This window comes from Oncorhynchus clarkii, chromosome 8 (genome assembly GCF_045791955.1).
Source record: "Oncorhynchus clarkii lewisi isolate Uvic-CL-2024 chromosome 8, UVic_Ocla_1.0, whole genome shotgun sequence".
NCBI classification, from domain to species: Eukaryota; Metazoa; Chordata; class Actinopteri; order Salmoniformes; family Salmonidae; genus Oncorhynchus; species Oncorhynchus clarkii.
This window is the reverse complement of record NC_092154.1, coordinates 38,064,226-38,077,143: the sequence shown is the minus strand read 5'-3', so window position 1 is coordinate 38,077,143 and position 12,918 is coordinate 38,064,226. Positions and strand designations below refer to the sequence as shown.

At 43.6% G+C, this 12,918-nt stretch overlaps 1 protein-coding gene across 2 annotated transcripts in view; it reads right to left on the bottom strand.

Moving 5' to 3' along the window:
* LOC139415376 (kelch-like protein 29) overlaps positions 1 to 12,918 on the bottom strand; it is a 341,932-nt gene that overhangs the window by 30,320 nt on the left and 298,694 nt on the right. The gene's annotated exons all lie outside the window — the stretch shown is intronic.

The window sequence follows — 12,918 nt, the reverse complement described above, 5'->3', positions numbered from 1 at the left end:
CCAACAGGATCAAAGAATGGCAGTAGCCCTATCGCTGAGAGTCTATTCAGTAGGTAATATTTATTTCCAATACATCAGGCAGGTACCTAAAACAGACGGGTGTCATATCACTATCTTGGATGTGTTTTCCCCTCCTCCTGTTCTTCTGATCGAGTCACTAAGAGTCAGAAACTGGTTGAGAGAATGACAAGAGTGTGCAAAGCTGTCATCAAGGCAAAGGGTGGCCAAATATAAAATATTTGTTTACAACACTTTTTTGGTTACTACATGATTCCATATGTGTCATTTCATAGTTTTGATGTCTTCACTACTTTTTACAATGTCGAAAATAGTAAAAGTAAAGAAAAACCCTGGAATGAGTAGGTGTGTCCACATCTTTGACTGGTCCTGTAGAATGACCAGGTGAATCCAGGTGAAAGCTATGATCCCTGATTGTTAAGTCCATTTCAAATCCGTGTAGATGAAGGGGAGGAGACATGTCAAATAATACTTTTCAAGCCTTGACACAATTGAGACATGGATTGTGGAATTGTGCCATTCAGAGGGTGAATGGGCAAGACGAAAGATTCAAGTGCCTTTGAACGGGATGAGTTGGGAAGTGCCAGGCGCACCGGTTTGAGTGTGTCAAGAACTGAAACGCTGCAGGGTTTTTCACACTCAACAGTTTCCCGTGTGTTTCAAGAATGGTCCACCATCCAAAGGACACCCAGCCATCTTGACACAACTGTGGGAAGCATTGGACACCTTGGAGAGTCCATGCCCCGACGAATTGAGGCTGTTCTGAGGGCGAAAGGGTGGAGGGGTGTGTTGCAACCAAATATTAGGAAGGTGTACCAAATGTACAAGTGTATAAACTTGTAGTAACCATGGCCAAATACCAACCGGGCATGCAGGGCTTGTGCCCAGGGGCCCCATTGAGTCATTCAGATATCATATTAACATTAACATATTAGTCATTGCAGGAAATCACTAAGAAAATGTATCTTCACTTCATGGGGAAAAAAATGGCAACGTTTTTCTTTCCGCCCCATGTTAAAATGTGTAGAATTGCAGGAAATGAACTTTAAAACTATACTGAACAAAACTATAAACACAACTTCCAACAATTTCAAAGATTTTACTTTTCATATAAGGAAATCAGTCAATTAAATGTATTAGGCCCTAATCTACGGATTTCACATGACTGGGCTGGGGAGCCAGGCCCAGCCAATCAGAATTTGTTTTTCTCCACAAAAGGGCTTTATTACAGACCGAAATAATCCAAGGCACCCCCCCAGACAATCCTTGAGTTTCCTGTGTGTTTCAAGAAGCCGGATGTGGAGGTCCTGGGCTGGCATGGTTACATGTGGTCTGAGGTTGTGAGGCCCATTGGACATACTACTAAATTCTCTAAAACAACTTTGGAGGCAGTTTATGGTAGAATTTAATGAACATTAAATTATCTGGCAATATATCTGGTGGACATTCCTGCAGTCAGCATGCCAATTGCACGCTCCCTCAAAACTTGAGACATCTGTAGCATTTTGTTGGGTGACAAACCTGCACATTTTAAAGTGGCCTTTTTTTGTCCTCAGCACAAGGTGCACCTGTGTAATGAGCATGTTGTTTAAGCAGCTTCTTGATATGCCAGACCTGTCAGGTGGATGGATTATATTGGCAAAGGAGAAATATTCACTAATAGGGATGTAAACTCATTTGTGCACATTTGAGAGAAATAAACTTTTTGTGCATATGGAAAATATCAGGGATTTTTTTATTTCAGCTCATGAAACATGGGACCAACACTTTACATGTTGCGTTTAGATTTTTTTCCAGTGTAATTTTTTCTCTCAAAGGTCAAGAGGGAGGCCACTAAAATGTTTTTTTTTGCACAAGGTGGGGGGCCCCCCAACCAAATGTTGCTTAGGGCCCCCAAAAGGCTGGAGACAGCCCTGGACTCTCACACACACACACACACACACACACACACACACACACACACACACACACACACACACACACACACACACACACACACACACACACACACACACACACACACACACACACACACACACACACACACACACACACACACACCCTGTCACCATCTAATGCCGGACCGTCTACACTGGCCCTCCCAGATTTACCCATAATACAAGCTGCCCTGTAAACCGCAGTCTGTCCATATCTGTGTGTAGGGGGAGGGGGAGGGGGGGACAGCACACTCCAGACCCTTGCTGCTACTCTGGCATCCTCCGCCAACCATAACACTCATTTGAGACTGTTGAGAGGGCACCTTGAAACAGTCAAGAGAGGACTGGAGACAAAGTGTGTGTGTGTGTGTGTGTGTGTGTGTGTGTGTGTGTGTGTGTGTGTGTGTGTGAGAGAGAGAGAGAGGGTATGCCAGTTTAATTGGATGTGGGCGTCAAGTAGGACATGCAAAATCACTGTAGGTCACACACCAATTACTTATTCTCAATCCGCACACACACACCACACACACACACTAGATGAGAACACACACATGTACAAAATATTCCCCAAAACCTGCTAGGACCAGATTTCCAGCAAAAGTTGACATTTATAAAAACTGAACTTGAGAATGTCCTTTGTGCGAACACACATTTTCTAGTGGTTGAAGTATTGTATTGCAAGCAGAAAAGTAAGAATTTTGTGCAAATGGCAAACAAGATGCAGCTAGGCTGGCACTATTACCATATAACTAAAGGTCATGGATGAAGATAAAAAAAATAGATGAAAATAAAATAAACGTCAAATATAAATACATCAGCTGACTGAAGATGGGTCGGCTGGGCATTTGTGTGGTTGAGTCCTTTTCAGTGGTAATACGAACTCTTAACCCTTTAACTGGCAGCTCAACTGGGCAGTTGAGCTAATTTTGACAACCAATTTTAAATTAAACAAGAATTTTGTTTGGCATATTTTATCATCTCAACCAATGCCATTGAGTAAAATGATCATGCGGTTTTCATTGTCGGAGTCCAGTATTTAAAATAAAAAACACACATTCAAAGATGGTCGAAAACCAGGAAGTGAACGTTAGCAAAACCGAACCTAAGCACACATTTTCAGCATCGTGTATAAAATGGGAAATTATAAGACTGTAAAATGTTGTTGAGCTCTAAAACATTATTTAAGAACGATGAAATGATAAAAAAGTTTATTTAATAATTTTAGGAAATATGCTCATTAAACAATTTAAAGGCAATGCTACCAAATACTAATTGAGTGTATGTAAACTTCTGACCCACTGGGAATGTGATGAAAGAAATAAAAGCTGAAATAAATAATTCTCTACTATTATTCTGACATTTCACATTCTTAAAACAAAGTGGTGATCCTAACTGACATAAAACAGGGAATTTGACTAGGATTAAATGTCAGGAATTATGAAAAACTGAGAAAAAATGTAGTTGGCTAAGGTGTATGTAAACTTCTGACTTCAACTGTTACTTCAAAGTAAAATATCAACTGTCTGGTCACCTGTGAAATTAACCTGTAGGCTGTAAACCAGTTGCATACAGCAAAACTTGAAATACATAGTTTATCTATTTACTAGGCTACTATAGGCCCAATTAAGCGGGAGATGCACATGGTAATTTGTTGTATGGCTACTTTAGGAATATGAACCCATAGATTCCTATGTCCAATTATTTTAGATTCCAAAAATAAAATGTATAGATTTTCGCTCTTCTCACTAACAGCAAATGGCTGCATCTAGGGCTGTGATGGTTATGGAATGTTGAATAAAGGTAATTGGCCAATCAAATGATTGTCGTCACTGTAATAACCGTAAAAAAATACTGACTCTTGGGCCTCCCGGGTGGCGCAGTGGTCTGGGTTCTGGGTTCGAGCCCAGGCTCTGCCGCAGCCGGCCGCGACCAGGAGGTCCTTGGGGTGACGCACAATTGGCCTAGCGTTGTCTCAAATATAAAATAGATTTTGATTAGTTTAACACTTTTTTGGTTACTACATGATTCCATATGTGTTATTTCATAGTTTTGATGTCCCCACTCTTATTCTACAATTTAGAAAATAGTAAAAGTAAAGAAAAACTTTTGACTGGTGCAGTATAGTGCTGTATGGTGCTGTATGTAAATGAATGTGTTAACTGCTTATATGCTCATAATACTTGTAAAATGACATGTACTGAATAATATTGTGAAACATATTGAAGATACAGGCCGACAGTAAATACTGATATGAATATGAAAAGATGATTCTATTTGCACACACACAAAAATACCAGAATATTTCTCTAATAGTTAGCTTTGACTAAATTTATTCCTTTAACTTGGGTCAAACTTTCAGGTTGCCTTCCACTAGCTTCCCACAATAAGTTGGGTGAATTTTGGCCCATTCCTCCTGACAGAGTTGGTCTAACCGAGTCAAGCTTGTAGGCCTCCTTGCTCACATGCTTTATTAGTTCTGCCCACAATTGTTCTATGGGATTGAGGTCAGGGCTTTGTGATGGCCACTCCAATACCTTGACTTTGTTGCCATTTTGCCACAACTTTGGAAGTATGCTTGGGGTCATTGTCCATTTGGAAGGCCCATTTGAGACCAAGCTTTAACTTCCTGACTGATGTCTTGAGATGTTGCTTCAATATATCAACATAGTTTTCCATCCTCATGATGCCATCTATTTTCTGAAGTACACCAGTCCCTCCTGCAGCAAAGCACCCCCACAACATGATACTGCCACCCCATGCTTCACAGTTGGGATGGTGTTCTTCGGCTTGCAAGCATCCCCCTTTTCCTCCATACATAACGATGGTCATTAATGGCCAAACAGTTTTATTTTTGTTTCATCCGACCAGAAGACATGTTGCTATGCGATAGGAATGCGACATCAGAGCCTATTTAATCGCAGAGCCTATACCAAGGCAGGAGATAGAAACACAATCATCTATTGATAAACTAAATATTGAACAACAATTTGTCTTTAGCATAGAAGTGTGAGCTGTAGCTTAATGTCTCTATCTTTCTTCCTGTCAGTCTGGTCTTTCTCTTCTTTCCTTTTCTACTTTCTTTACAGCCCTGAGATGTTTCTAATGATCTGTAGAATGCTAAGAGGATAGGAGAGAGGGAGGTGGAAAGAGGGTGGAGAGGAGAGAGGGAGGTGGGAAGAGGTGGGAGAGAGGGAGGTGGGAAGAGGGTGGAGAGGAGAGAGGAAGGCAGGAAGAGGGTGGAGAGGAGAGAGGAAGGTGGGAAGAGGGGGAGAGAGGGAGGTGGAGGAGAGAGACAGAGAAATGATTAGTCTGCTGGTAAAACCTGGAAATCACCCAAAACCGGCTGCTAGTCGTTTATTAGCCTGGTAAAACACAAGCACACACATACACACACCCATTACCTCCCTGTCTCATCTCCACACACCCTCTCCCCTCCACTAATACTCTCCCCAGGCCGAGGCCTAACCCACCCATCTCAGCCATGCCTATATCTCTGGATGTCGCCTGGAACCCCACGAGGGACGGTGCAGGCCTCCCCAGACATCCCCGTTTTATCATCCCCTCCTACACAAACCTCAGGCCTTCACACACACACACACACACACACACACACACACACACACACACACACCCCCTCAGGCCCTCCTTGTGAAAGAGGAAGCTGGTGTGTCAGGGATAACTCAGATGATCTGGCTTTAATATAGCCATCAGGTATACTACAACAGCTCAATACTATGTAAGAGAGAGATGAAGGGAGAGGGGTGCGAGAGAGGTAAAAAGATCAACGAAATGATGGAGAGAGAGAGAGATGAAGGAAGAGATGAGGAGAGAAAGAAAGATGATTCTTACACTTTTTGGGACGTTCTTCCTCCCTCCCGGCGCCGGAGACTAAATCAGAGACGCATATAGCCACCCCACAGAGCTGGCAAAGCACAGCCTAAGGTCAAACACTTACTCACACACACACACACACACACACACACACACACACACACACACACACACACACACACACACACCCTACAGTCACAAACACATCCATACATCTGGGGTAGAGGGGAAATACAGACAGAGAGAGGAGAGGTTGATAATTAGTGAAGGATGAAGGGGCTTTCAGCTGAATTGGCCTTCATACCCATTTATACAGCAGAGAGAGAGAGAGGGAAGAGAGAAAGAAGGAGAGGAGAGAGGAGGGGGAAGAAGGAGAGGAGAGAGGAGGGGGAAGAAGGAAGAAGAGGGCAGAAAGAGTACAGGGTTAGGGCAAAAGGTAGATGGAGCAAGAATGTGTTTTGGGAGTGGAAGAAAGTAAACAGCGAGGAAGGGGCTGAGTGGGAAAGCGGAGTGTAAAAAGTAGGGGAGAGAGTGGAAAGAAATGGGGGGTGGGGGGGATTAGCAGGAAGGCGGTAAGGCAGAGCCTTGACTGCACAGTAGGGGACAGGGTTGTGAAGTTGTTAATCCTGGGGAGTTGAGGATTAGCTCTGTAGGGGGGGACCTCCACAGCAGGGGTCTGGAACTAACTTTACCTCATCACGGAGCTCTGCCGTTGGGCTACAGAGGGCCGCACACACACACCCCCCCCCTCCCAGCACCAAGCCGAAACACAGGCAGAGGCAAACAGCTCATCAACATGCCACATTAGGAAAAGGAGACAGGGGAAAGAGGCTGGAGGGGTTTGGTTTGCAGTGCAGCAGTTTTTCTCAGTGTTACATGGGTGCTGTCAGCAAAGGAGGTGTGCCCATGCCATTGTATGAACGGTGTAAGTGTGTGCATGTATGAGTGTTTAAATGGAAGAGTGTGTGTGTGTGTGTGTGTGTGTGTGTGTGTATATATATCTGTGAGTGTATGTATCATGCATACCTGTATGTGTATGTGTTTGCAGGGCAACGGTGTGTCTAGAGGTGAATGGGAGCTTGTGTGTGTGTGTAGAATGGGATAAATAAGTGGGGGCGTATCTCTCACAATGGCTTGACAGCTTCCTCTAGCAGGCAGACAATGGAGCCGATTACTGTCACAACCACTCTATACAGCCAGGCTGAGTAGAGCTTCTATACAACTGCACTGAGTGGAGACTGGGCCTTCTATAGAGGAGAGACAGAGGAGACCGGGACAGGCGTGAACAGTCTAACACTCTTTTCCTCAATGGACCATAGGGATCAAACACACACATTCAAAGACGGACGTACACAAGAATGTAAGCACGCACACCACCACACACGTGCACGCACAATGTCCTTTCTCTCGGTCTGACTGGCGGCTGAATGCCCTGAATACCTTTTCCAACCGGTGTGTGTGTGTGTGTGTGTGTGTGTGTGTGTCTAGCTGAATGTGAGTTTGAGACACGATAAAGATATGGACTATAATGCACTGTCTTCTCTGGAATAGAGTGTGGGTAGAGGATGGAAGAGGGGGATTTTTTAAAATGTTTTTTAATCGGTGCAATTTACATGTAATATGAATTGATACAAAGGTTGATTATTACACAGTGCTCATTCGTCCAATGCTGGAGACTGGCCTGAAAAGAAACACCTACTGTAGAAGTTTGCAACAACCGTTTTTCTGAGAAGAAAAGTTAGACATTTTTACTGTGACAAGACAGAAGGCCAGAGAGGGGCAAGGTCGACCACTACACAACATACAGCGTATTCAGAAAGTATTCAGACCCCATGCCATTTTCCACATTTTGCTACATTACAGCCTTATTCTAAAAAATGTTTTTTTAAATGTTATTCCATCATTAATCTACCCTGAAAAAGTAAAATAGTGCCCGTAACAATATTAAAAAGACATCTAAAATACGTATTTTCCAGAAGTTGAAGTTCGGTTCTGAGTGAAAGATGAAAATACGTATTTCCGTACGTTTTAAATACATCTTTTCCGAATGTTGAAAATACGCATTTTCTAGACGTTGAAATCAGGCTCATTTTTGGTTCTGAATGAAAGTTAAAATGACAATTTATAGACGTCTATGTTTGGGCCAAGCAACGTTGGTCCAGACCGGACAAAATATGAATTATATGAATGCCCATCCGTGTGGGAGGCCCACGATTTGTAAAGCAGGCTTTATTAGTATAAGCTACCCAACTTCACGAGGAGTTATGGTGAGCCTATTTGCAATGTGTTTACACTGCGGGAAATGCAGAAGTATTATTTCTTTCAACGTGATCAGCATTTCAAAAATTGACGGATACAAACTTGAAACAGTGGGGTGAAACTCCCGGACAACAGTTGTGATGGTCCTTTCCATATTGTCCATTTTCCTTTGACCTCTCCTGTTTTTAGGGGGGCTCCCCAGTGGCGCAGCGGCATCTTGGTGCTCGCGGCTCGATGCCAGGCTGTATCACAACCGGCCGTGATTGGGAGTCCCATAGGGCGGCGCACAATTGGCCCAGCGTCGTCCGGGTTAATGTTTGGTCGGGGTAGGTCGTCATTGTAAATAAGAATTTGTTATTTAACTGACTTGTGTAGTTAAATACAAATAGATATGTTGTTTGTTAACATGACAGTGCATTTTTTTATTTGATTGGGAGCCATTTAGGTTAGATCTTGAAATAATGGGCAAATGTTGCAAAATCCAGGTGTGGAAAGCTCTGAGACCTACTCAGGGATGTGAATACTTACGAAATTAGATATTTTGGTGCGAAAAAAAATCTACAAACATGCTTTCACTTTGTCATTATGGGATATTGTGTGTAGATGGGTAAAACACATCTACTTAATCCATTTTGAATTCAGGCTGTAACAACAATGTGGAATAAGGCAAGGGGTATGAATATGAAATGCTGTTAAAATATACATTTAACATTTACCTCTGTGAAAGGCCAAGAAAGTTTAACCTTCACACACACACACACACACACACACACACACACACACACACACACACACACACACACACACACACACACACACACACACACACACACACACACACACACACACACACACACACACACACACACACACACACACACACACACACGACACGGAGAAAGTGAAATTCACCAAATTCATCAAAACAGAATTGAAACTCACTGGGCAGCACAGCAATGGAACAAAATAATAAATAAAACAAAAAAACATTCCAACACTTTACAGGGAAGAGACATTTCTAATGCAGCCTAGTAACACTTCTTTACCTCAGGGATGTTGTTCTCTATAGAACACCTGATTCAACTCATCAAAAGCAATGACGATCAGTTGACAAGTTGAATCAGTTGTCGTTATGGTGGAATAGAACGAACATGTGCAATGACTGGACTGGTGGTCCCGGAGGATGATATTGGAAAACTCTGTACTAGAGTCTAGACACTAGGCTTGTTAAACTACACACCATATCACTGTATTAGGTAGCCTAGTGGTTAGAGTATTGGGCCAGTAACCGGAAGGTTGCTGGATTGAATCCCTGCGCTGACAAGGTAAAAATCTGACGTTTAACCCGCTGTTCCCCGGGCACCAAAGACGTCGATGGGGATTAAGGCAGCCTCCCGCACCTCTCTGTTTCAGAAGAGTTGGCTTAAATGCAGAAGACACATTTCAGTTGAATACATTCAGTTGGACAACTGACTAGGTACCTATTAAGTACATGTTGCTATCTAATAATCTTCATTCAATGTACTGGTAATGGAACGTGCCTGTACATTGTGCTCCATTAATAAAACAAAGCCCATCTGAGATTGACAAGTCATTAAATCATGATTATTCAAACGCAGCAATAAGGTTGCCTAGCAGTTCAACGTGCTGGTGCACTACATAGTGCTGTTGTAACTCACAATCAGGTATCTAAGGTTGTACTGCGTGCTGAATACTTTGTCATCCATCTTATCCATCCACATCCGTCATCCACCTGCCTTGACTAGGTGAAAAATAAGGCCGGACCCTAAACACTCCCAGAGAATGTCTTTTGGTTTTCTCAAGATTATTATCTGTTGCAGACACCTTGTCAACTTCTTCTTAGGTCTTCGGCTCCTACTGACTAGCGTCCTTCCTAGTCTATTGAGAGGGGTGTGTAGAATACATATGATGTGAGTGACGCAGATACAGTAGACTGTTGCTGTGGTTTCCTGCTGAGCTGGTATAAAAAAAGGGCAGCGGCCCTGAGACAGACTGATTGAGGACATCATGAACGTAGGAGAATTTCACGGTTAGGAGCCGTGAAACCAAGAGCAAGATGGACGCCCGGGCTACAAATTAGGAGGCAGGGCGGGTGGAGGCGCTGAGGTTGGGTGCTAAGGTCTTGACTGACAAATGAGATGGGTAGAGACACACACACGCATGCATGGACACACATACACACTCACACTCACACTGGGAGACAGGCCTGTAAACAAACCTCAATCAGGCATGCCAATCAGTGTCTGAGTGGAGCAAATCAACTCTGGCTGCAGAGCATCAGGGCAGAGGCCCAGTTAGTCTGCTGCTAGGGCTGCTAGGGCTGGTAGAGCATACAGCATACTAAACCAGCCACTCACACACACACCACTATATAAAATCACACAACACTACATCAAACAGATAGACAGATACAGTAGTTAGACAAGACAGACTGACGACAACTCAACCAAACTGCGCAAAACGCCATCCTACACAATAATCCTGGGAAGAACCAAAATATGGTCAATGGATGGAGAGCTGACCACTGTTGGGGTCAATTCCACAAAGTAAACCAAATTCCAATTCCACATTTTCTTAAATTGAAAAGTGTTGAACATAATTGGAATTGGGATTTCAGTTTACTTCCTGAATGGGCTGGAATTGAAATGGAATTGACCCCAACCCTAGAGCTGTTTGCAAAATGCACTGGACTGTACTTTGCAAGCGCAGCGTGTGGCAGTTTCTATCCATTTTAATGACGGATGGCCACCAACAGACAGACCTACTCTACCACCATATGTTCATATGCTAGATAGCAAATGAGAGACCGACTGTGAGACGGCAGTGAGAAGTCTTTAGAGAGCAACGGTTCAAGTCCTGTCATGTTTTGATGAGAAATCCATATGCTTAGCTGGCCCAGCCATACTGGAAGGAAATGACTATAAATGGCTTAACGACACCGGGTGTGTAAATTGCTGAGTATGTGTGTGTATGTGACGCCGGGAGTATAAATATCCTTCAGACAAGGAGCTCTCGGCTACCTGGGGAGCAATTACAACCGGTAAGCCACGCTGCATGGACACACACACACACACACACACACACACACACAGTCCACACACACACACACTTCAACCACTCAGATAAGACAAGACAGCACTGAAGTAACTTTTCGTATGTTCCTCAACCCTGCGACATTATGCACAGATTGAGTCTCCTGCTGTTTAGGAAAGTCCATTAGTAGTTCACACCACTCTGTTCACTGTTCAACCCCTTACTCTTAGTTGACTCTCCACCTCTGCCTTCTCCATTCATCCCCGGTAACAAAGCAACAGATCCGTTTGACTGTTTCAGGCTGACTGACAATTGTTGATAATTGAGACTGGCTGAGGGTTTCTGAGCATCATCATTAAAACACGCATGCCCACCGCAGCTTTGTTCAGCTGCAAATGCCTAGATGCACTGCTAGGTCTGCAATAATCTCGCCCACCAACCGGCTCTCGCTCCATCGAAACGTCTGGTTTCAGAGTGCCTCAGAACGGCCGAAACAACCGGCGGTTTTAATTGACTGGTCTCTCAGTCCATCAGCATTTACAGCAACCCTTAGATCCTCCCCCTAAGTGTGCTGCACCTAGGGGGGGTTGGGGCAATTATGTTTTTTTGTGTTTGTGTGCAACAAAGAGAAGTAGGTTAGCTTGTCCATCGTGGATATTCCATGAGTCTATCTACTCTATCTTTCTCTAAATAATCTGCCATTTCTCGCCAATTCACAGCTGCCTTTTGTAGTATCTTCTAAGAAGAGTTTGACACTTTTCGCAAACTGCCAGTGGCAAGCCATCTCCCACAGAGATGGGTCTAACAATCTCCTCCAGTGCCTTACAGTAGTTGTAGCATTCCGCATCATTGCCATTGGGGCGAAAAAGACTGCGCTTGTACTTTTTAATGGGATAGTGTCCTGCACAACCACAACATACATTATCAAACTGCCAAACTGCCATTGGCTGCATGTCTTTACTATCTGAAAACATTAATGTACAGTGTTACAGGATGGCTAACAGAGTTACGCTAGCTACCAATTAGTATGAACGGCTATATGGTCCTTCTACCTCGGGTTCTGGGGAATTATTACTCCGTGGTGCAACAAACACTTTTCCGCCACGATTTGGAGCAACGTCTCATAGTGGTGTGATTCGCTCAGAATTTGAATTGATTATCATGTCACTCAGTAAATCCACACCCCCTAAGTCCCAAACAGTCCCACACTGTTACCAGGCTCTACGTGCCAGCAACTCTAGCCTGGGGACAATGTTAGGTCTGCAATTACGAGCTGCGACTCGAGGCAGAGGAATCAAACGTGTTTCCATTACAGAGCTCAGTATTCCAGCCAGACACAGTCTTAATGACACAGCATGGCAGCGTTATGGGGACATATCAAATTAGATGAATCCATTTCAGAGACTGCTGTTACACAGAGAGAGAACAGCTTCAGTGTGTGTGGGTCTGTGTGGTATCTCTTGTGTGTGTGTGTCTGTGTATTCTGCCACATTGAGAGAGAGAGAGAGGGGCTTGGGAGAGCCACTCCATTCTGTAATGAGCAGCGGTGGCCTGTTGTAATACGTTCTGTTATGTTCTTTTGATTGCTCAGTTTAATCTTCCCAGCCCGGCTGAGAGCAGCAAAAGATGAAGACATTTTACCCCAGTTGTGTGTGTGAGTACGAGACTGTGTTGAGAGCAGCAAAAGATGAAGCCATTTTACCACTGCCTTTCATATTGCCTCAGAGGTTTCCAGTCTCATTGTTAGACTGCCGTGAAAGGAGTTTATTTCCGATCATAAATGGATTTTTACCACTAATAATTAGGTTTGACGTTAACC